This window comes from Nannospalax galili, unplaced genomic scaffold (assembly GCF_000622305.1).
Source record: "Nannospalax galili isolate Female #2095 unplaced genomic scaffold, S.galili_v1.0 scaffold1055, whole genome shotgun sequence".
NCBI lineage: Eukaryota > Metazoa > Chordata > Mammalia > Rodentia > Spalacidae > Nannospalax > Nannospalax galili.
Window position 1 is genome coordinate 1,102,300 of NW_008337140.1, and position 22,751 is coordinate 1,125,050.

At 42.7% G+C, this 22,751-nt stretch overlaps 1 protein-coding gene across 2 annotated transcripts in view; it reads left to right on the forward strand.

Annotated features, from left to right (window-relative positions):
- Positions 1–1,050: 1,050 nt before the first annotated feature.
- Positions 1,051–22,751, forward strand: part of Thrap3 (thyroid hormone receptor associated protein 3) — a 52,550-nt gene continuing 30,849 nt past the window's right edge. Inside the window, exons 1-2 of one of the 2 annotated variants that reach the window (XM_008832140.2) lie at positions 1,063–1,166; positions 16,086–16,188. The gene's annotated coding sequence lies outside the window, so the exon portion shown is untranslated. Of the gene's footprint in view, positions 1,167–16,085; positions 16,189–22,751 lie in introns of both variants that reach the window. The other variant, XM_008832141.3, reaches the window with a different exon arrangement.

Genomic DNA, 22,751 nt, shown 5'->3' on the forward strand with positions numbered 1-22,751 from the left:
GGATGACATTTTAACTGCCTTCCATGTGAGGTGTTCACTAGGGCAGCAACTGCGGAGGAAGCCAGCCTGTTGTAAAACCCCTTTCAATTCTGAAGGTGTTTAAGAATCATCTGAGTTTGGTGGTTCGTACCTTGTAATCCCAGCACACAAGCAGCTGAGGCAGGAAGACTGCCTGGATTCAAGGTCAGGCTGGGCTACATAAGGAGTTCCAGGACAGTTTGGGATTAGGAGATTCTGTCCTAAAAACAAGGTGTTTTTTTTTTGTTTTTTTTTAAAGTAATCATCCAAGCACAGGGTTTCACTTCTCAGGAAACTTGTGATCCAACAGGCACGTAACACCCATTTTAACAAACTTCCTAGACCCACACTCATAAAACCTTTCTGGGCACATTGTCATGTGCTGGGTGGGAGGTGGTGGTTGGAGAGGGCACTGTCCATTCCGGCTGAAGGGTCCCTCGAGGTGATACTACCACTATAATTATACTTCCTCTCCATTTTGCGTTACTTTTGGTATACCGGACCCTCGTTAAGTGCCTTCCTATGTCGGAGCCACCTAACATCTCTGTGAGGCACAAATTATGAACCTCACTTTATAGAAGAAAGGGGGGGTACAGAAAAGAGAGACGACTGGCTCAAGGTCACAAACTGGAAAGGACAGAGTAGAGCGCGGACGCCGAGCTGCCCGATTCCCACGGGGAAGATTTTCCAACCACACAGGCAGCCGGGGAATAGGTGGGGCTCAGGCCCTCCCTCAGCCTCCGTAGAGGCCGGCTCCAAAATGGTAGGGGCAGTGTTGTCAGCAACACCTCCGCCCCTTCCGTCCGTCTCTCTCACCACACACGCGGCGCCGACTGGGGAGTGGAGGTGGGAGGGGGTGAGGAGGTGGTACGCGACGCAGCAACTCACGTGACCTCCGACCAGCCTGCGCGTGACGCAAACCGGCGAGCCCCACACTCGCCTTGCTTTGTGGGAAATAGAGTTCCAGAGATCTCTCGGTGGGCGAGAAGAGAAAGGACTAGGACTACATTTCCCAGGAGTCAGCGGGCTGACGCAAACGCCGCCGTCGTCTGAGAGCGGGGACACTGGGCGCGCTGTCGGGCGGGGGCGAGGTTCGGGCCGGTTGTGCCGTTGCGAGACTGCAGCTGTGGTCGCTTTGGCGGGCCCAGGTGAGTGAGCGCCGCTGATGGGAGTTAGGACAGCGCAACGGGCCCCTGTCGTCCGGGGTTTTCATCTTTTCTCTGTGGCGGCTGGGACTGGTGTGGGGAAGGCCTAGCGCGCCGCGACTCCCCCGCGCTCCTCCACAGCCTGCTTAGAGCAGGCCTTACCGCGGCTCCTCCCCCACCCCGCCCTTCAGGGCTTCCCTCCGCTAGGCCTAGCTCCAGAGGCCCTGGCCGCCTTCTCTCCCGAGCAATTCGCTCGCTTCTCTTTTCTCTTTGCACCCCGGCGGCGGGTAGACCCCGGTTAACTCCGCCTTCTCCCTCTTTCGGTCCGACGAATCTCATTATTTGCAATCTTTTTCGCGAACTCTTAAAACGCCCTTCCCCCACCTAGTCCCCAGTGGCTTGGTTCTGTCTTCTTGGACGCATGTGGCTGATGCTCAGTAAATGTTAAATGTTAGTTTGTCTTCCGTTTTTTAAAAAAAATTTCTTTTGCCTTGTGGCCAAAATAAGCAATCCAAATTTATCTTCCACCGGAAAAATAGTGTTTCCACTTTTTTCTGGAGTTGGAAGTGAGGCCGACTTGGCATTCTAAGAGTAATTGGCGTGTGTCCGACTTCTAAGAAGCAGTTGTGTCCCAGCACCTAAGCAACTTGTATCTGCTATTTTCTTTGCACTTATGAATCTTAGCGGGAGGAGCGTGGCTGCCGAAGTTGGCAGACCACACTGGTGGCCCAGAAGTTGGAAGCCATCAGTAGGAGGTGGTTAATTGGAAAGCTACTCAGAACATGGTAAGGTCCTAGTAGGGAGCCAGTAAACTCGGTTTTACTAGCTTGATGATAACTGAAGACCACCTAGCTTTTGCATTGAATTTTTGATTGTGGCTCCAGAGTGAAAGGCATATATCATGCTATTATTTTTCGGTTGACCTTCCCTTTTTGTGTTTCTGGAAATACTGTTCTTTTATTTATCTTGACCTGTTAATATAGACTTTTTATTTAGAGATGTGTTAGTGTTAGTGGCAACAAAGACAAGTTGTGTTGTAGTCCAACCATTTAGGCTTTATTGTGTCTTTGTTTGCTTTTGCCTGAGACTAGGTCTTAAGTAGTTCAGGCAGGCCTCAAAAACTTTGTATGTGACTGAGGCCAGCCTTGAATTCTAGATCCTCTGCTGCCTGAGTTAGGGCTTACAGGCTTGTGCCTAGCTTGATTGCATGTTGTAAAAGAACTGTTTGAAGAAACTTATATCCAGGCCTGGTGTTGGTTAACGCCTTTAATCCCATCAGTTGGGAGGCAGAGGTAAGCAGATCTCTCTGAGTTCAAGGCCAGGTTGGTCCTACATCAAGAGTTCCAGGCCAGCCAGGACTACTTTTCCCCCCGCAAAAAAAAATTCTTTAGAAAGAAAGGAACTTCTTTTAACTTCCATTTGTTTTTCAATCCTTTGGGTAGCACTGAAAGAGCTCCAGTTTTGGAGATAAGATAGACGGATAGGCTACTTGATTGATTTAGAGAACAGGTCTGGGATTAGTCTACGGAGGCCTTCAATGGGAGATCTGGCCTGTGTTCAGAGTTTTTTGTGATTTCTGGGGTGAAGTACCATTGGTAAGATTGGTGGTTTAGTCTGCACTCCTAGGTGCAGTTCAACTTTAGTCTGGTGGTTATAATAGTTCTTCATTGCATTTTGTTGATATGTCAAGTACAGGAACTTTTGAATTGGTTTTGCCAGTGAAATTAGGAATTATAGTGCTGGGTTGTAGTTCAGTGGTAGAATGCTTCCTTATGCTACTGGTAAAGTCCTGGTTCTCTCCTCAGCAACACAGAAGTAAAATTAGGACCTACAAAAGGAGGGATCTGGTTTGTATTGATCAATTGGAGGGTGGAAGCTTGGAGTATGTCCAGGAGTAGATTAGCACAGAGATGAGGGATTAGGCTGTTTGGGAGAGCACACAGACATACAATTTATTTAATTTTTTTTTTTTTTTTTTTGTCTTTTTGAGACAGGTCTCCCTGTACCCCCGGTTGGATGTGTAGACCAGGTTGGCTTTGAACTCACAGAGATCCGATTGCCTCTGCCTTTGGAGTGCTGGGATTAAAGGTGTGTGCTTACCATGCCAGGCTTTTTTTTTTTTTTTTTTTGGTTACAGGGTCTTTGTAGCCTTGGCTGGCCCTGATGTTATTTCAGAGATAAAGCCACCATGCCTAACAGTTATTTTAGAGTGAATAGACTCTTAGGGTAGTATCCTGTTTCTTTTGGGAATTGTGGCATCCTGAAATGAAGGAAATGTGGTTAATTTAGTTATTTTGTCAAATACTAGATTTTGGTGGATTGATTCACATCTGTATACATCAAAGCTCTGAACTACTTGACAATGAGTTGGGGGGAGGGGTCATTCCACAAATAGTGCCTGGCAGGGTACTGTTTATTTACCAGCCTGTGTGCTAGGCCCTGTGAGTACAGTTGGGGTACAGGAGGCTAAGGCAGTCAGATCACTAGTTGAAGACCTACCTAGACAACTGGGGGAATTTACAGGATAGTAGAAGATACAAAAAGTAAGTGGGTGAATTACAAATTGAGAAAGTTGCATAGGGGTATCAAGCAGAGGATTCCTATAGACATTAAAGACTTAACAGTGAGCGGAGTTCTCTTTAGGGAGAGTGAGGAACCAATTTTGTAGGAAGGAATAGCAGGTGCCCAAACAGGAATGGGCAGATTTTTTTTTTTTTTTTAATCTCCCAAGAAGACCAAGGATAGCTGATGCCCAATGAGGGGAGTGTTTAACATGAGTTAGAGTGGTATGATAGGTTGGGGAAGGTTTTTCTTTAATACCAACAGATGGAGAGAGGATTTTTGACGGGTTGGGGTAGTGATCCATATGTCGGGTCATACTTTTTTTTTTTTGCAGAGAGTGGAAATTATATTGTGGGTGATGTATTAAGACATTACTACACTGCCCTGCTATGGTGGCCGGTGCCTTAGTCCTAGCACTTGGGAGGCAGAGGCAAAGCAGATCTCTGTGAGTTCCAGGACAGTTAGGACTGTGTAGTGAGACTATCTCAAAACAAACAAAAAAGACTATTGTACTAGTCCTAGGCTCTGAAGATGGTACTTGCCTGATGTGGAGTGGAATAAAGGTACAGCTGTGGGAAGAAGCATAGAGTTTGGAGATTAGATTTAATGTTCTCCAGAGGAGAACAGTAGTAATGTATGGTCCATGAAATTTAACAGGGTTGTGATCGCTGTGTAATTCTTGTAAGAGGGTACATTTTTTTTTAAAAAGGGGGAGTCTTGGCTGGGCGTGGTGGCGCACGCCTTTAATCCCAGCAGAGGCAGGCAGAGATCTCTGTCAGTTCAAGGACAGCTGAGGCTACAGGGAGACCGTGTCTCAAAAACACCAAAAAAAATAAATTTAAAAAAGGGGGAGTCTTTGTCATATTCATATGAGTAGCAAAAAGTTTAGTTACATGGGAGGCTAAGGCAGTAGGACCAGTAGTTCAAGCTGTGTCTGGGCAACTTTGTGGAAGACCCTGTCTAAAAGGGGGGAAAAAAATAGATCTCGAGGCCAGGCATGGTGATAATACACCTTTGCTCCCAGGCCATAAGCAGGTGGATCCCCGTGAGCACCAGGTCAGCCTGTTCTACATAGTGAGACCCCCTCTGAAAAAAAAAAGTGGCAGGGTCTAGGACTATAGCTTAGTGCCAGAGTGCTGGCCCATCATATATAAGGCCCTGGGTTCAATCCCAGTACCACAAAAAGTAATTTAAGAACCACTGCTCTGGGTCTGAAGAGACGGTTCAATGGTCAGAGCACTGGCTGCTCTTACAGAGTACCCAGGTTCCTTTCCCAGCACCCACATGGGGACTAACAACCACCTATAACTCCAGTTCCAGGGGATCTGACACCCTCTTCTGAACTCTGCAGGCATTGCTTGACATAGGTGCAATTACATATATGCAGGCAATACATTCATACACATAAAATAAAAATAATAGGGGCTGGAGAGATGGCGCAGCGGTTAAGAGCTGACTGCTCGCTCTTGCAGAGGACTCGGGTTCGATTCCCAGCACCCACATGGTGGCTATGAACTATCCTTAACTCCAGTTCCAGGGGAATCCGACGCCCTGTTCTGACCTCTGCAACATTGCACGACAGGGGTGCACTTACATACATGCAGGCAATGTTAAAAAAAAAAAATAACTCGGGAGACAGAGGCAGGCAGATCTCTGAGTTCAAGGCCATCCTGGTCTATATAGTGAGTTCCAGGACAGCTGGGGCTACAGGGAGACGCTGTCTCAAAAAAAAAACAAAACAAAAACTTGTAGTTGCCCAAGGTCTGACAGGGTAGTAAGAAACATGGACACTGGACACCCCTTCTGAAAGATGAACTTTTTTGATTGATTTATTGATTGATTTTTTTTTTTTTTAAGCAGCATGGGGGAGTTATTCTTAGAAAAGTGGGCACACACACACACACACACCCATTTACAGCTGCACTGGAAAGTCCACACTCAAATATAGATCCTGTGACTTCCTGACAGCAATCAAGAGGTTTGCCTCTTGGCATTCTCAGCTTATATATCCTAAGGCTCTCCCCCAACCCGTCCCCAGCATGCAACTAAGGTTGGCTGATTAGGTGGGAAGGGTAATCTTTTTTTTTATTATTATTATTATTTTTATTTTATGTGTATGCAATGTATTGCCTGCATGTACGTAAGTGCACCCATGTTGTACAGAGGTCAGAAGAGGCTGTCGGACCCCCTGGGACTGGAGTTACGGACAGTTGTTAGCTGCCATGTGGGTGTGGGATTTGAACTTGAGTCTTCTGTAAGAACAACTAGTGTTCTTAACTGCTGAGCCATTTCTCCAGCCCCAGGTAATCTTTTTAATTTTTTTATGTATGTGAGTGTTATGCCTGCATGTGTGTAAGTGCACCCATGTTGTGCAATGCCTGCAGAACACAGAAGAGGGCATCATCAGATCCTCTGGAACTGGAGTTAATGGGTGGTACCGTGTAGGTGCTGAGATTCTAACCTGGGTCTTCTGCAAGAACAGCCAGTGTTCTTAACTGCTGCCATCTCTGTAGCCCCAAGATTAACTTTCTTAGTCTTCCAAAGAAACTCATTTATTTTTCTTTTATGGATGAGAAACAATTTTTTTAAAAGGAGAAATAACAAATTTAAATGATGTGCCATAGAAGTTGTCATTTAGTTTCCTTTTATCTAGAAGATATGAAAAAAATTTAGTTTCACAAAAATCTCTTTCCTTGTGTTTCCTCCATTGAGCCCTTAGAGACTACACTGTTACTGAACCTGCCCTGTAGCTGAGGGTGGCTTTGAATTTCTGGTACTTCTGCCTGTACCTTCCTGAGTGTTGGGGTCCCAGGCAAGTGCCACGGTGTGTGGCTCCATTGTATTCTGCTTACAGATCTTATTTTAGTGCAGAAATGATGGAACCTCTTCCTTCCTGTACAAAGAGGTTTCAGATTATACATTAACATCTTTTAGTGTGTTTTACTGGAAGCAGAGGATATAGTTTCTGCCTCAGAGTTACAGTTCTGCCACTGGAACAACTATTTTTGTATTTCTGTATTTTTCTTTTTATGGTGGAGGTTGAAAATTGAAGTCTGGACTAAATCCAATCTACAGATGTGCTTTGTTTGGCTCACACAGTTTTACAAATTTGAATTAGTTGTTAACATTTGAAAAAAAAAAAAAAAAAAACAGATTCCATATATAAATGTATACTTGGCCTGCTCTTGAAATTCAATTCCGGCAGCTGTGGGTCTGTTTTTGCTTTGCAGCATCCATCTTTGTGGTTAAGACATGTCCTCTCCAGTTTGACAGACCTTACCACAGCCTAATGGTTATCCCTGACAGGGAGCAGAGTGTCCATTGATGATTTTTATTTTATATCTTTGTACTATTTGTCTACTACTTGACTTTTAATTTGCTTTCACTTCTGTATATATGATACAGGTCTCTAATGCCCCTGGGTGTGGTAGGGCTGGCCTATAATCTGAGCACTTGGGAGTTGGAAGCACCAGCAGCATCTGGAATTCAGGGAGCCTGGGCTACTAGAGACTTTGTTTGTTGGTGGGGTTTTTTTGTTTTTTTTGGTCTTTTTGAGACAGGGTCTCCCTGTTGCCCCAGCTATCCTGGAACTTACTATGTAGACCAGGCTGTCCTCAACTCACAGAGATACACCTCCCTCTGCCTCCCAAGTGCTGGGCTAAAGGCATGATACCCTGCAGACCTTGTTTTAAAATAAAAACAGTGATTTTGCTGACTTGACCATTATCACTTTTTTTTTTTTTTTTTTTTTTTTTTTTACCTGTAGAGACAGGGTCTTACCTATGTAGCCCTGACACTCATAGAGATTTGTCTGCCTGTTCCTCAAGCATGCTGGTGTTAAAGGTGCATGTGTTACCAGGCAGGGCTAACAAACTTAAAAAAAATTTCTGGTTTCTTACTTCCTTGGCTGCTTCTTTTAAAAAGGAGATCTCTTGCCAGACATGGTGGTATATGCCATTAATTCTAGCACTGAGAAGCAGAGGCAGGCCAATCTGAAAGCTAGACCAGCCTGGTCCTCATAGTTCCAGGCTACAGGGGGACCCTTTATCAATTTTTTTTTTCTTTTTCTTTTTTTTTTTTTTTTTTAGGTCTTGACGGAAGGGGGGAGGGGGCACTAAAACAAATCTTTTGTTTCCATACTGAAGCCCAAGGATTGTTAGGAGGCAGTACCTTTATTGATTAAAGACTCTCACCTTTTTAGCTGGGATATGCATTGTTTTCTTTTTTGTTCTACCTGGTTTGCTTGGTAGCATCTAGAATGTTGTAATTGTATAGTGTGGTTTGCCTCATCCCAGAAGGCCAAGCAAAGGTAAGTTGCAGAATGTCTTAATTCAAGACTTTTGACTAGTTGTCTGAGATAGGAAATCTACCAGAGTTTTGCCAGGTATAGTAGGATATACCTGTAATTCCGGCAGTTGCTGAGGCTGAGGCTGAAGGATTGAATTTTGAAGGGCTACGTAGCAGGTTTGAAGTACTGAAAACACAGCAGGACAGTCTCAAAGATGAAGGGCAGGATGTGGCAGTGCGTTATCTATTAAAGTGCCTCCCTGTACTCTGGAGCAGAGGCAGGCATATCTTCTTAAGATCAAAACTAGCCTGGTTTACATAGAGAGTTTCAGGCTAGCTGGGGCTTCAGGGAAACCCTGTCTGAAAAAGACCAAAAGAAAAAAAAAAAACACCTCAGAAGATGAGGGAATTCTGGGGATGTAACTTAAATAGTAGTAGGCTGCTTGCACACTGAGGCACTAAGTTCAGTTCCCAATACTGCCCCCCCCCAAAGAAAAAAACAATGGAATTTATTTATTTAAACCCATACTTGGTTTTTTTTTTTTTTTTTTTTTTGCAGTATTTGTTATTAAACCCCTTAAGTATGCTAGACAGTTTACCATGGAACTGTATCATCAACCAGAATTTTTATATTTCTTATTTTAAAGCTTAGGAATAATTTTATTAGAATTTAAGGGGAAAACAACAGGGTAGGCAACCTGAAAAATCTTGGCAACTGCCCACAGGAAGAGGATGAAGAGAAAAAGAGAAAACCATGTCATTTGTAAGCAGTCGCATGGCCAAAGATAGAGGTTAGCTTCAGAGAAAGAGTGAGAAAGCCCAGTGTTGGCCAAAACTTGTGTAGGCTTTGGAAAAAAGCTAGAAAGAAAAAAAAATTACGCTTTTCTGAATAAAGCCAGCAGGCTTAGCAGAGTGACATGGCAGTGACTCTGTGACTGCTCAGAAGTTTTATTTTTAAAAATAACACAGTCTGGGGCAGGAGAGGTGGCTCAGCGGTTAAGAGCACTGATTGTTCTTGCAGAAGACCCAGGTTCTAATCCAAGTACCCACATGGCAGCTAACAGCCGTCCGTAACTCCAGTCCCAGAGGATCCGACAGCCTCTTCTGACCTCCGCGGGCTTTGCACGATACGGGTGCATTTACCTACATACAGGCAATACACACATACACATAAAATAAAACCTGTGAAATCCATTTCTTTGCTTTCAGAAATTTTTTTAGGTTAAAAACTTTTCATCTATTTTAGTAAAAATGGTGAGATTAATACAGAATTGATGGACTCATTCACTAAAGTGGGACTGTTTTCTAAAGTTACCCAGGAAGTTTTGTTGCTTGAGGGCCCCTTCATTATAACAGTGCCTTCCAGAAGATGGTCCCAGTTTATCGAAATTATGTGTCCTAGGTTAGACATGTAGCTCTAAGGCAGAGTGTTGTTACCATGCCTTGGGTTTGTTCCTCAGCACTAGGGATAATAAAACTGTAGTATCATGGAGTCTTACCATGCCTTGGGTTTGTTCCTCAGCACTAGGGATAATAAAACTGTAGTATCATGGAGTCTTGACTAATGCCTCTGACTTCCAAACTGTTGGGGAATCAGAAAAACAAAAACCTTGTAAGGATCTGGCAAGATGGTTTACTGGTATTTACTGCCAAACCTGAAGACTAAAGTGTGACCTCCATATCCCACATGCTAGAAGGAGAGAACAGACTCCTGCAAGCTGTCCTTTGACTTATATATACACACAATAAGTAAAAATTTTAAAACTTGCCATTGTTTGGCACATACCTTTAGTCCCAGCATTCGGGAGGCAGAGGCAGGCTAGATCTTTGTGAGTTCCAGTCTAACTAGGGATACTTAGACTCTGTCTCAAAACAAATTTAATTTGTTTTTTTTGAGACAGGGTCTCCCTGTAGCCCCAACTGGACTGGGACTCACTGTGTAGACCAGGCTGGCCTTGAACTCAAAGAGATCTGCCTGCCTCTGCCTCCCAAGTGCTGGTACTGCAGGTGTGCGCTACCCTGCCTGGCTTTAAGAGCTAATTTTTTTTTGTCTTTTTTTTTTTTGTCTTTTTGAGATGGTCTCCCTGTAGCCCCAGCTGGCCTGGAACACTCACTATGTAGACCACGCTGGCTTTGAATTCACAGAGCTCTACCTGCCTCTGCCTCCCAAGTGCTGGGACTAAAGGCGTGAAAAATGTTTTGTCATCAGTTTTCATTTCTTTGTTTTGGTGATAGGGTCTCTGTAGCCGAGGTTAGCCTGGAGTGACCGCCTCCCTCAACCTCCCAGAAGATTATAGATGTGTGTTACCATGTCTGACTTTTTTTTTTAAACTTTATCAGAGAGGGAAGCTTAATGAAAAAATTTTAACGTGGTTAACTCAGAATACAAGCTTTTTGGTAATAATACTGACCATTAATGTGTTGATAATCTGCCTTCATGAACCATGAATGCAAATGAAGTATAAATTAATTTTGAAGTTGCCATCTAAATTACTGCTCTGATTATAAGGAAACTAAGGTTTTATGTGAAAACATGTTTCACAGGCTGTAACTTTTTAAAATATTTTTATTTTTTTGGTCTTACTGAGACAGGGTCTCCTAGTACTGGAACTCACTATGTAGACCAGGCTGGCCTGGAACTCACAGAGATCCACCTGCCTCTGCCTGGGATTAATGGCATATGCCATGCCCAGGCTTTATTATTTTTATGTGTAGTGTGTATGAATGTATTGTTTGCATGTAGGTAGGTGCTCCCCTGTAGGTACAGTGCCTGAGGGGGTCAGAAGAGGGCATCATTAAGATGGTTGTTAGCCCACCATGTGGGTGCTGGGAATCGAACCGTGTTCTCTGCAAGAGCAGCCAATGCTCTTAACTGCTGAGCTGTCTCTTCAGTCCCTGGCTGTAAATTTTTGTACAGTATGTTACTTGGATTGATACTGTGACCTTGCCATTCTGACCTGACATGTTACTGAGCTGTGAATGGAAAATTGGAGGTGCTTTCCAAGGAGGAAAGCTCTTTGGTTTCCTTGTTAGGTATTAAATATCACTGTAAAGCTATAAGAATACAGGTTCCAAACTGTTCTTACCTTCACTTCTCTTAGCATTTAGGAAACTAATGTTTACATCTAGATTGTAAGGCCTAGGGTTACTTGCTTGTTACTTGACTCTGGAATTAAAGCATTGTGTGTAAATCTGGGCTTTCTCATAGAAACTTGACTAATCCGGGTACTGTTGAGAATACTCAATTTAAATTATTTTTGTGGCTATGTGTCTTATTAAAATTTATATAGAAATACCATAGTGTAAAAACTTGCCTGAGTACTCATCTGAACTGGATTTAATGTGGAGTTGGGTAAAATCCTGGAGATTTAAACTATTCTCTGCTTACATTTGAGCCACTGTGAGGGCATGCCTTTAGTCCTAGCACTGGGGAGGCAAAGGCAGGCAGATCTCTGTGAGTTCAAGGCCAGCCTGGTCTACATAGTGAGTTCAAGGCCAGCTGAGGCTACAGGTGACCCTTCCTCAAAAAGAACCCCTTCCCCCCAAAAAAATTTCTTTTTACAAAGACATGGCACAAGTCTAAATTCCTGGATTAAGTCCTTTGGAGGAAAGCTCTGTAATAATTTTGACAGTGACACAGTAAGTACTCTTAATAGTAACACTTGCAGTTTTATGATTTATTCTTATTTTATGTGTATGATTTTTGCCTACACACATAAAGTGTACCTGTGAATGCAGTGCCCGAAGAGGACTTTGGATCCCCTAGAACTGGAATTATTGCCATATGGGTGCTAGGAAGTGAGCCCAGGTCCTCTGCCAGTGTGTTGTTTTTTTTTTTTTTTTTTTTTTTTTTTAATATGTATATTTTTTATGTGTATGTGTGTATTGCCTGCATGTAGGTAAGTGTACCTGTGTTGTGCAGTGCCCGAGGAGGACAGAAGAGGTTGTTGGATCTCCTGGAACTGGAGTTAACAGACAGTTCTTAGCTGCCATGTAGGTGCTGGGATTTGAACCCTGGTCTTCTGCAAGACCAACCAGTGTTCTTAACCACTGAGCCATCTCTCCAGCCCCCTTATTTTTAATATTTTATCTTTCATTTTTCAAATATTTTTATTTAATATTTTTATTATTGTATGTGTATGAGTGTATTGCCTGCATGTATGTGAGTGCACCCATGTCGTGCAGTGCCGCCGAGGTCAGAAGAGGGCTTCAGATTCCCCTGGAACTGGATGAGGATGGTTCATAGCCACCATGTGGGTGCTGGGATGATCTTTACTTTTTTTTTTTTTTTTTTTAAGTCTTTTTGAGACAGGGTCTCCCTGTAGCCCCAGCTGTCCTGGAACTCACTATGTAGACCAGGCTGGCCTTGAACTCACAGAGATCCGCCTGCCTCTGCCTCCTGAGTGCTGGAATTAAAGGCGTGCGCTACCACACGCAGCGATCTTTACATTTTTATTTATTTGTCTTTTTGAAGCAGGGTCTTCCTGTAGCCCCAAGCTGTCCTGAAACTCACTGTGTAGACTAGGCTGGCCTTGAACTCACAGAGATCCACCTGCCTCTGCCTCCCAAGTGCTGGGACTACAGGCGTGCGCCACTACGCCCGGCTATCTTTACATTTTTAAAGACAGTTTTATTTGTAACCCAAGCTGCCCTGGAATTTGTAACTATTCTCCTGCTTCAATGCTGGGATTACAGGAGTGAGCCACTGTGCCTAGCTCTGTTTGCTCTTACTTGTCTGCATAACCTTGTTATGGGTAACACTGCGCTTTGATATCAAAAGATTGCCCTCTTCTTTGTGTCCTCAAGGAGTTTGCCTGCCTACTGGGCAGTTAGCATTTTATATTTCTTTGTATCTGATTTGTATTTAATTTTATGATTTATTTCTACTGTTTTAGTTAGCTTTTATATAATAATTGGTTTCACTGTGGCATTTTCATACGTGTATATAATTTAATATATTCACTTCCCCCATTTATCTTCCCTCATGTTTTTTTTTTTTTTTTTTTTTTTTTTTTTTTAAAGATAGGGTCTCCCTGTAGCTCCAGCTGACCTGGAACTCATTATGTAGACCAGGCTGGCCTCAAACTCACTAGTCTCTGCCTCTCAAGTGCTGGGATTAAAGGCGTGCACCACCACCCCTGGCCCTCTCTTAAAATATTTATTTTTAATTATGTGTATGTATGTTTGTCGGTTTGTGCATGTGAGTACAGGTGCCAGATGAAACCAGAGATGTCAGATCCCTCTGTAGATAGAGTTATAGGCAGTTGTGAACTGCTGGATTTGGGTACCAGAAACCAAACTGGGGTCCTCTGCAAGAGCAGTCCGTGCTTTTAACCACCGAGTTACCTCTCTAGCTCCCCATTGCTCTCACACCCACCTCTTGCCCTTTTTGAGACAGCTTCTCAAGTAACCTAGGCTGGGCTCAAACTTGCTGTGTAGCTGAGTGTGATCTTTAACTTTCTGTCTTCTGCCTCCACTTCCCAAGAGCTGGGATTACAGGCATGTGCCACCACATGTAATTTTATTTGGTGCTGGGATCCAACCAAGGGCTTTATGCATAGCAGGAAAGCACTCTGCCAATTGAGCTCCATCCCCAGCCCTAAAGAGTCCAGTATAATGTTCTCAGTGAGTTCTTATGTAGATTTTGCTACACATAATACTTGTTTCCTTATATGTGGGACTTCACTAGATTTATACTTTTCTCTAGTGCTGTACTTGCCCAGGTGTTTAATAGATTTATCATTCAGCAGGCCAGTTGAAATCTGCCAGGTACCAGGAATTATCACTACGGTATTGAAGTAGAAGATAAAGACATAAAAGTAATGCCAGCAGTTGAAGTATGTTTTAACTATCATTTTTGCATTGGCCTGATTAGTAGTATTTATCCAGGATTTATTTTGTAATAACTACTACTTCAAGAACATTGCACATATATTCTGTTTCAACAACCATGTGAAGTAGGAGCAGTTTTAGAGATGAGGAAGAGATAATGAGATTTAATTAACTTACCCAAAGTCTCCTAACTGAGTTGATTTGGGAATCAAACCTAGGCAGTCTGGCTTTGGAGCATATGCTTCTAATTGTAGGATGACTACTGTGGAAATTGTTTTATGGCTAATTGGTTGCTGTTTACTTTTCTTCCTCTTAAATTGTTTTAATTACTGGGCTGAAGAGATTGGGACTGGAGAGATGGCTCAGTGATTAAGAGCACTTGACTGTTCTAGCAGAGGACCTGGGATTGGGTCCCAGAACCTACAGGGTGGCTCAGTTCCCAGAACCCACATAGTGGTTCAGTTGCCCTCTTCTGACTTCCTTGGGCACTGCACACACGCTGATAACACAAACATAGAGGCAAAACACACATGAAACAAAAATAAGTCTTTAAAAAATTTTTAAAGAATGACTGCTCATTTACTTATTTTTGAGACAGGGTCTTACTGTAGACCAGGCTGGCCTGGATCTCACAGAAATCTGCCTGCCTCTGCCTTTGCCTCCCAAATGCTGGGATTAAAGACATGTGCCACCTTGCTCAACTGTTAGTCATTTTGAGAGGAGGTTTTTGTTTTGAGACAAAGTCTCACTGTGTAGTTCAGGCAGGCAGGTGGGCCAAGAGTAGGTTTGTGTAGCAAGATGGGGGCTCCTGTATCCTAGGCAGATCTAGAATTCTGTGTAGCTGAGGATGACTTTGAACTCCTTATCACTTGTGCCTCTACCTCTCAAGTGCTGTGTTTATAAGCATGGACCACCACACATGGTTTCTGTGGTGTTAGGAATTGAACCTAGGGCCTGGTATATGTTAGGTAAACATTTTGCCAGTTGAACTATATCGCCAGTCCTGGATGTTTATAATGTTTATTATCTGGTTATCATTGGTATAGACTTGAGTTCATTACTAGAATATTCGTTTACTCAAACACTGTTAAATGTATAGAGTTTACAGCCTGAGGGAATTGACATGTTAACAGATAATGAGATATGAGTGTAACTCAGACGGGAGTAAGGCCTAGGAGAGCCACGAGTAGGTTTACTAGAGGAAGAGATGCTCGGGAGTACATTTGGTAAAGGGGAGTAGTGGGCATTCTGCCTGAGGATTCTACATGTTCAAGTAGTTGAGAACCATAACTTAAGGAAATATTTGTCCTTCTTGGCTAAATAGGCCAGGATTCAGCTATGGGTAAACCAGAGTTTAGAGAAAATTAAGGTTGGCAGCCTCCCAATCTTGAGTGAATGCCAAGCAAGAACAAAACTACATCTTCAGATTATTTAAATCTCATGTGTTTTCTAACTTCATAGCGCTATGAATGAACAATAATAACATCAATAAACTAGGAGTGGTAATACTACTTAGCTTGTTGGTCTTAGAGGTTTTCACCACAATTTTTAGATAACAGACACTAGCTTTACTATGATACTTAACAGATATGGAAATATTTAGAAAGCTGAGGCAGGAGTGTTCTCATGTCTTGAGAGATAGAGTTTTTTTTTTAATGTGTTTATGAAATGTAGTTAAACATTTTTTTCTTTTTCAAATGTAATTGTTGTCAAGTTCTTCAGGTTGAATTATGGATCTTGTGACCTAGTCTTGCATAAAGCAGCCCCTTAGCACCTGAAGTGGAAGGCTTTAGCTTTTCATGCTGTGAGAAGTTGGATGAATGAAAATATGTCAGACCTACAGACAATCAGAACAGCAGACTTTGGAAGAGATGCATCTGTTTATTTATAATGAAGTTGAGTGCAAATTAATCTGTCCATCCCCCGTTTTATACATTGTACAGTGTGTGTGTGCTTGTGAAGGCCATGCCATCTAGACTGGGTGGCCAGTGAGCTCCTGGGATCTGCCAGTCTCTGTCTTCCCAACACTGGGGTTAAGGGCACAACACAGCCTTGCCCAGATTTTATGTGGGTGTGCTGGAGATTTGAACTCAGGTCCTCATGCTTACACAGCATGTACTCTTACCAAAAGAGCCATCTTTTTAGGTCCTAAAGTAGAGTTTTTGCTGTGGATTTCAAGCAACAATAGAATCTTCAAGGTGTGTGAATAGCCATTTTATCATTTACTTCTTCTCATTCCAGAATTACATGCTGACTTTGTAAACTGGAGAAGCCAGTGGTGCTGTTGCTGTTCTTAGGAGGCAGTGTCTAGGTCCAGTGCAAGTTGAATCATTATTCCACTAAGGTAAATGTGCGGTGGTAAAAGGAACTAACTTCACTGATTTTTGTTGTTATTGGTTTTGTTTTGTTTTGTTTTTGTTTTTTGGTCTTTTTGAGACAGGGTCTTCCTGTAGCCCCAGCTGGTGTGGAACTTATTATGTAGACCAGGCTGGCCTTGAACTCACAGAAATCTGCCTGCCTCTGCCTCCCAAATGCTGAGACTAAATAAAGGTGTGTGCTACCATGCCCGGCCTATCCAGAGGCTTTCTAAATGGAGTCTGTGTTGGTGTTTGTAAGTGTGTGCATGAGTGTGTGGTTTGTACTAGCCTGTGTACATGCAGAAGCCATAAGAAGGCATTGGATATCCTCTGTCACTCTGCCTCTTCCCTTGAGCTTATGACAAGGTCTGTGAACCTGGGGCTTGTGTTTTTCCAGCTAGTCTGGAACCAACAAACTCCAGTGCCTTTTTCCCCCCCCCCCCCTTGCCCTATGCCACCCCTCTCCCCAGTTGGGAAGCTCAACTTGTTATCTGGGTGCTGGCATCTGAATTCTGGGCCTCCTGATTAAACAACAAGCTCTCAACTGATCCCTGCAGCCCCCGTCTTTTTCTTTTGTTTTTGAGACAGGATCCTACTGTATGAAGTTCTGGCTTTCCTGGAACCCACTATGTAGACCTGGCTGGCCTCAAACTCACAGAGATCCTTCTGCCTCTTGTGTCAGGATTAAAGGCATGCACAACCATACCCAGCCCAGGTTTTACATTCTTGAGAAGCTGTATTTGTTTGAAAAAAGTATTATTTGTTCATATTCTTGGTGTAATCTTTTATACATGTTACTTGTATATGTTATATACTTAATTAAACTTGAATTTGTTGGGCTAGCTAAATAGCTTAGAGGATAAAGGTGCTTACTGCCAAACCCTTGACCTGTTTCATCCAAGGACCCACATGGTGGAAGGTGGGAACTTATTCCCGAAAGTTGTACTCTACCTCTGTGTTGGCATTCTCACACACACTGCATTTTTTAAAGTTGGGTTTAATTGGGTATGGTGGCACAAGCCTTTAATCCCAGCACCCAGGAAGCAGAGGCAGGTGGATCTCTATGTATTCAAGGCTAGCCTGGTTTCAGGCCAGACGGGGATGCACTGTGAGACCATGATTTTTTTTTTTTAAATTGGGGTTTGTGTGGTGCTGCATACCTGCAATAATCCTAGCCTTTGGGAGACGGAGGCAAGAGGCTTAGGAGTTAAGTGTCATCTTCAGTTACATAGTGAGTTCCAGAGCAGCCTGAGCTAGAAACTCTGCTTAAAAGTGTATATTAAAGCTAGGAGTGGTGTCTTATATTAAAGTACTCAGGAGTCTGAGGGTGATGGCAAATTCTTCAGTTTGGACTATACGGGGTATCATTTTGTATGTGCACACATAGCTTTTTTAAAAGGCAGGGGCTGGGTGAGGTGGTACACACCTTTAATCCCAGCACTTGTGAGGGAGAGGCAGATGGATCTCTGAATTTGAGGCCAGCCTGGTCTACCTAGTGTGTTCCACAGCAGGGACTACAGGGAGACCCTGTCTCAAAATAGACCCCAGCCCCCCCAAAAAGGCAGGGGCAGGAGAGATGATTCAGTGGCTAGAGCATGACATGAACCCAGGTATGGTTCCCAGACGACTTTGTCCCAGTGTTCTGAATTTTCATAATGATATTCTTGGTGTAGCTGTTTTCTCGGTGTATGCTACCTACCTGGGCCTAACACTTGCAACCTTTAATTATGGAATCTTCTGGCATTACATCTTTCTTTCCTTTTTTTTTTTTTTTTTTTTTTTTTTTTTTTTTTTTGGTCTTTTTGGGTTTTCCTGTGGCCACAGCTGGCCTGGGATTCATGTGTAGACCAGGCTGGCCTTGAACTCACAGAAATCCACCTGTCTCTGCCTCCTGAGTGAACTGATAACTTGCTTTCTCTTAAATTTGAGAGGAAAATCAATTTTAGGCTGGGAGTTAGAACTCATTGGTTGAGTGCAGGAAGCCCTGGCTTTGATCCACTGAGTTGAGGTTTGAAAAAACAAAGGAAAAGCCAGGCTGACCTGAGTTTGATCCTCAGGACCCATGTGGTAGAAGGAGAGACTCAACTCCAGCAAGTTGTCCTCTGACTTCTACTCACCCTTGTGTGGGCCTGGCATAATTTTCCTTTTTAGAAACCAAATAAAAGATGTTCTGGGCTTGGAGAGATGGTTCAACGGTTAAGAGCACAGGCTCTTCTTGAAGAAGTCCCAGGTTTGAAACCTGGCACCCACATGGCAGCTAACAACTGTCCATAGTTCCAGGGGATGTGATACCCTCTGTCTTCGTGGGGATTGCACAACTTGGGTGCACTTAACACACATGCAGGCAATACACATATACACATAAATACACATAAAAATAAATAAATTTGCCGGGCATGGTGGTGCACGCCTTTAATTCCAGCACTCAGGAGGCAGAGGCAGTGGATCTCTGTGAGTTCAAGGCCAGCCTGGTCCACATAGTTCCAGGAGAGCTGGGGCTACAGGGAGACCCTGTCTCAAAAAGACCAAAATAAATAAAATAAATAAATAAATTTATTTTAAACAAAGATGTTCTGAAAAGACACATTTCAGTAGGGTGTTCATATATTTACCTAAAGGAGATTTCAGGGACCTTTATTGATCATATGTATCTGAACTAAGTTCTAGTTGAGAAATCTAAGTAGGTAGAACACTGATGTGGTCTCCAAATTTAAATAATTTTAATTAATGCCTTACTTAATTTTAAATGGAAGCAGTGGGTTTGATTTTCTTTGATTTCTTTGTAGACTTGGGTGTTTGAGAAGATCTATAATGGTAGCTGATCTTGAAAGGCTTTTTTGCCCTGAAGTAGAATTGTATTTGTGTTTAACCTTCCACCCCCAACCCTGCCCCAACTTTGTTGAAGTGCTGATGGAAGGAAAGGCACCAGGTTGTTATCACAATAGGAAAGTCTTAGTGGAAGCTAGAAACTGCAGAAATGACTTAAAAGTGATGAGTAATGCTGGATTGGATTCAAAACTTGAATATTTGAAAAAGACATAACCGTTGTCCTGTAGAGCAGTCCTAATCAATAGAAATTAAATGTAAGTTACACGTAGTTTAAGTTTTATTTTAAAAACATATTTAATTTTTTTTAATTTATTATTTTTATTTTATGTGTATGTGTGTATTGCCTGCATGTATGTAAGTGCACCCATGTTGTGCAGTGGCCACAGAGGTCAGAAGAGGCTGTCAGATCCCCTGGAATTGGAGTTACAGACAGTTGTTAGCTGCCGTGTGGGTGCTGGGATTCGAACCTGGGACTTCTGTAAGAACAACCAGTTCTTACAGTTCTTAACCCCTGAGCCATCTCTCTGGCCCTTAAAAATATATTTTATTCGTATGAATATTACCTGCATGTATGTAAATGCACCCTGGGTCATTTAATGCTGGAGAAGGTTAGAAGAAGGCTTCGGATCCTGGAACTGTAGTTAGGGATGGGTATTAGCCACCATGTGGGTGCTGGGAACCAAACCCCGGCCCTCTGCAAGAGCAGCCTGTGTTCTAAACTGCTGAGCCATCACTAGCCCTAATAGTTCAAAATTTATTTTTATTTTACTTTTTTGAGGGAGGGCCTCATTAACTCTCTGTCTTTTATTTTGTTTTGTTTTGTTTTGTTTTGAGACAGGATCTTCTGTAGTCCCAACTGGACTGGAACTGGCTGTGTGGACCAGGTTGGCCTACTGCTGGGACCAAAGTCATGTGCCACCATTCCTGGCTTCTACCTTGTTTGAGACAGTCTTGTACTGACCCTGGAACTCAATGATTTGATTTGACTAGACTGGAAGTCCTAGGAATTCCCCTGTCTTGGCCTCCCCAAGTTCTGGGATTATAGGCATGACTTTTGGATTCCAACTCAGGTCCTCATGCTTGTGCAGCAAGCAGTTTACCAATTCTTTATATAAAGAGCCATCTTTCCAGTCCTCACTTTTTTTTTTTTTTGAATTGGTCTTTTTGAGACAGGGGCTCCTTACAGCCCTGTAGCCCCAGTTGTCCTACAGCCTAGAGCTCACTATGTAGACCAGGCTGCATTCTGTTCTTTTAAACGAGTCTTTATATCCTGTTTCTTTTATACTTAGAACTCGTCTTGGTTTCTGACATTTTGAAACATGAGTATTTTATATATATTGTGTATGTTTGTGCTGTGCACCATGGTGTGTGTGTGGAAGTCAGGGGAAACTTGTAGGAATGTGGGCCCTAGGTCTAAGACTCGGGTTATCAGATTTGGCAGCAAGTACCTCTACCCACTGATCTATCTTGCTGGCCCTTGTTTTGACATTTTGAAGGCTCAGTAGGTAAATGCTCACACTGCTGGAACTCAGCCTATAGCTCAGTGGTAGAGTGCCTACTATATACAAGTCCATCATCCCCAGGGCATTGCTAACAGTGCTTACTCCTGAAGGAACAGATAAACTAGTAGGATTAAACTTTTGCAAACAATATATAAAGTGGTGATAAATTATTATGACAAAATAAATTCAAGCCAAATATGGTAGCACATGCCTGTTAATCTCAGCATTTGGGAGATGGGATTAGGGTCAGATCAGGCTTTCAAGGCTAACTTCAGCTGCGTAGTTAGATCAAGGCCAGCCTGAGCTACATAAGACCTTATGTCAAAACAAAAAGAAAAATAAATAAGTGTATATATTTTTCTTCTTCTAAACTTCAGTAGACTTTTTGGGGAAGAGAAATTGGTCTTTTAAAAGGATCAGTGTTGCTGGGCATGGTGGTGCACGCCTTTATCCCAGCACTCGGGAGGCAGAGGCAGGTGGATCTCTGTGAGTTCAAGGACAGCCTGGTCTACATAGGGGTTCCAGGACAGCTGGGGCTACAGGGAGACCCTGTCTCAAAAAGACAAAAAAAAAAAAAAAGGATCAGTGTTGTAGCCAGGTGTGCTGGTACTAGCCTGTAATTCCAGCACCCTGGAGACGCCAGCCTGGGGTAAGATCTCATTCAGAAAACAAAACACCAATGCGTAGGGGAAAAAAAGTGAAAAAAAAAAAAACAACCCAACTTTTTCCTAATACAATTGTAAATACACCTTACATAATGGATGTCTGTGTATCAGTAGTCGGGGGGGGGGCGATTATGTGTTATAAATACAGTGAATATCCATGATCCATTGGTTCTGAGTCCATATCTATATCCATATATCTTAAAAATTGGGTCTCAGGGCTGGAGAGATGGCTCAGCAGTTAAGAACATTGACTGTTCTTGCAGAAGACCTGGGTTTGAATCCCAGCACCCACATAGCAGCTAACAACTGTCTGTAACTCCAGTTCCAGGGGATCTGACACCCTCTTCTGACTTCCTCAGGCATTGCATGACACAGGTGCACTTACATACATGCAGGCAATACATACACATAAAATAAAAAGGATAAATAAAATGATTTTTTACTTTCTTCTTTTTAAAACAGGGTCTCCCTGTAGCCTCGGCTGTCTGTCCTGGAACTCACTATGTAGACCAGGCTGGCCTCAAACTCAAAAAGATGATCTTCCTGCCTCTGCCTCCTAAGTGCTGGGATTAAAGGCATGCACCACCACGCCTGGCGATAAGTTTTTTGTTTTTTTTTTTTTTTTTTTAAACATTTTAAAAGGGCTCACTGTGTAGCCCTGGCTGGCTTGGAACTCACTGTTTGGATCAACTCAGATCTACGTGCCTCCTGAGAGCTGGGATTAAAGGCATGTGCCACCTTAACTATATAATTTTAAACTCATCAAACATTTTTTGATTACTATATCCTCAGTGTATATATACAGCTGTACTTTTAATGGACAGATTTTCAAAGCTTTGTGGTGATTATAGTATGTACTACTGCTCAGTGTAAGAAACTTCGATAATTCTTTTCTGTTCTCTTTTCTCCTTCCTTTTTACTTTCCTTTTCCCATCTTAACCTTGAACAGAAGTTAACTTTCCCACTTCAGCCTCCCCAGTAGCCAGGACTTTGGGTTTACATCACTGGCTCTAGTAATCATTTTATTTAATTAAATAGGTAAGGGGCTGGAGAGATGGCTCAGTGGTTAAGATCTCTTGTTGCTCTTGTAGAGGACCTGAGTTTGGTTCCCAGTACTCATTAGGTGGCTTATAGCTGTTTGTAAGTCCATCTCCAAGAGATCTAGCACTACCTTCTGGCATCTGGGCAACATAGACACATACAAAAGAAAGAAAATATGTAAATGTTGCAATTGGCTGCTTAGTTTAGTGTAAAGAGCTGCTGGTGGGAAGCCATAAGTCATTAGTTAACATAGCTTATAGAAGTTTTATTAAGTTAGAAAAGTTCAGTGTTTTCTAAGAAATGAGAAGAAAATATTCTCAGTGGTAATACATACTCATTTAAAATGAGAACTGAAATTGCTGTCATTGTCTCAGAGGGACATAGGAGACAAACCTCTGGGGTGAGTCAAAAGATTCTTTAAACTGCCAGCTATGTTGTTCATTCTGTTTCCCTTCTGATGAAACATTAATTGTATAGATGATCGTCATCTTAATAGACTCCACTGAATAAATT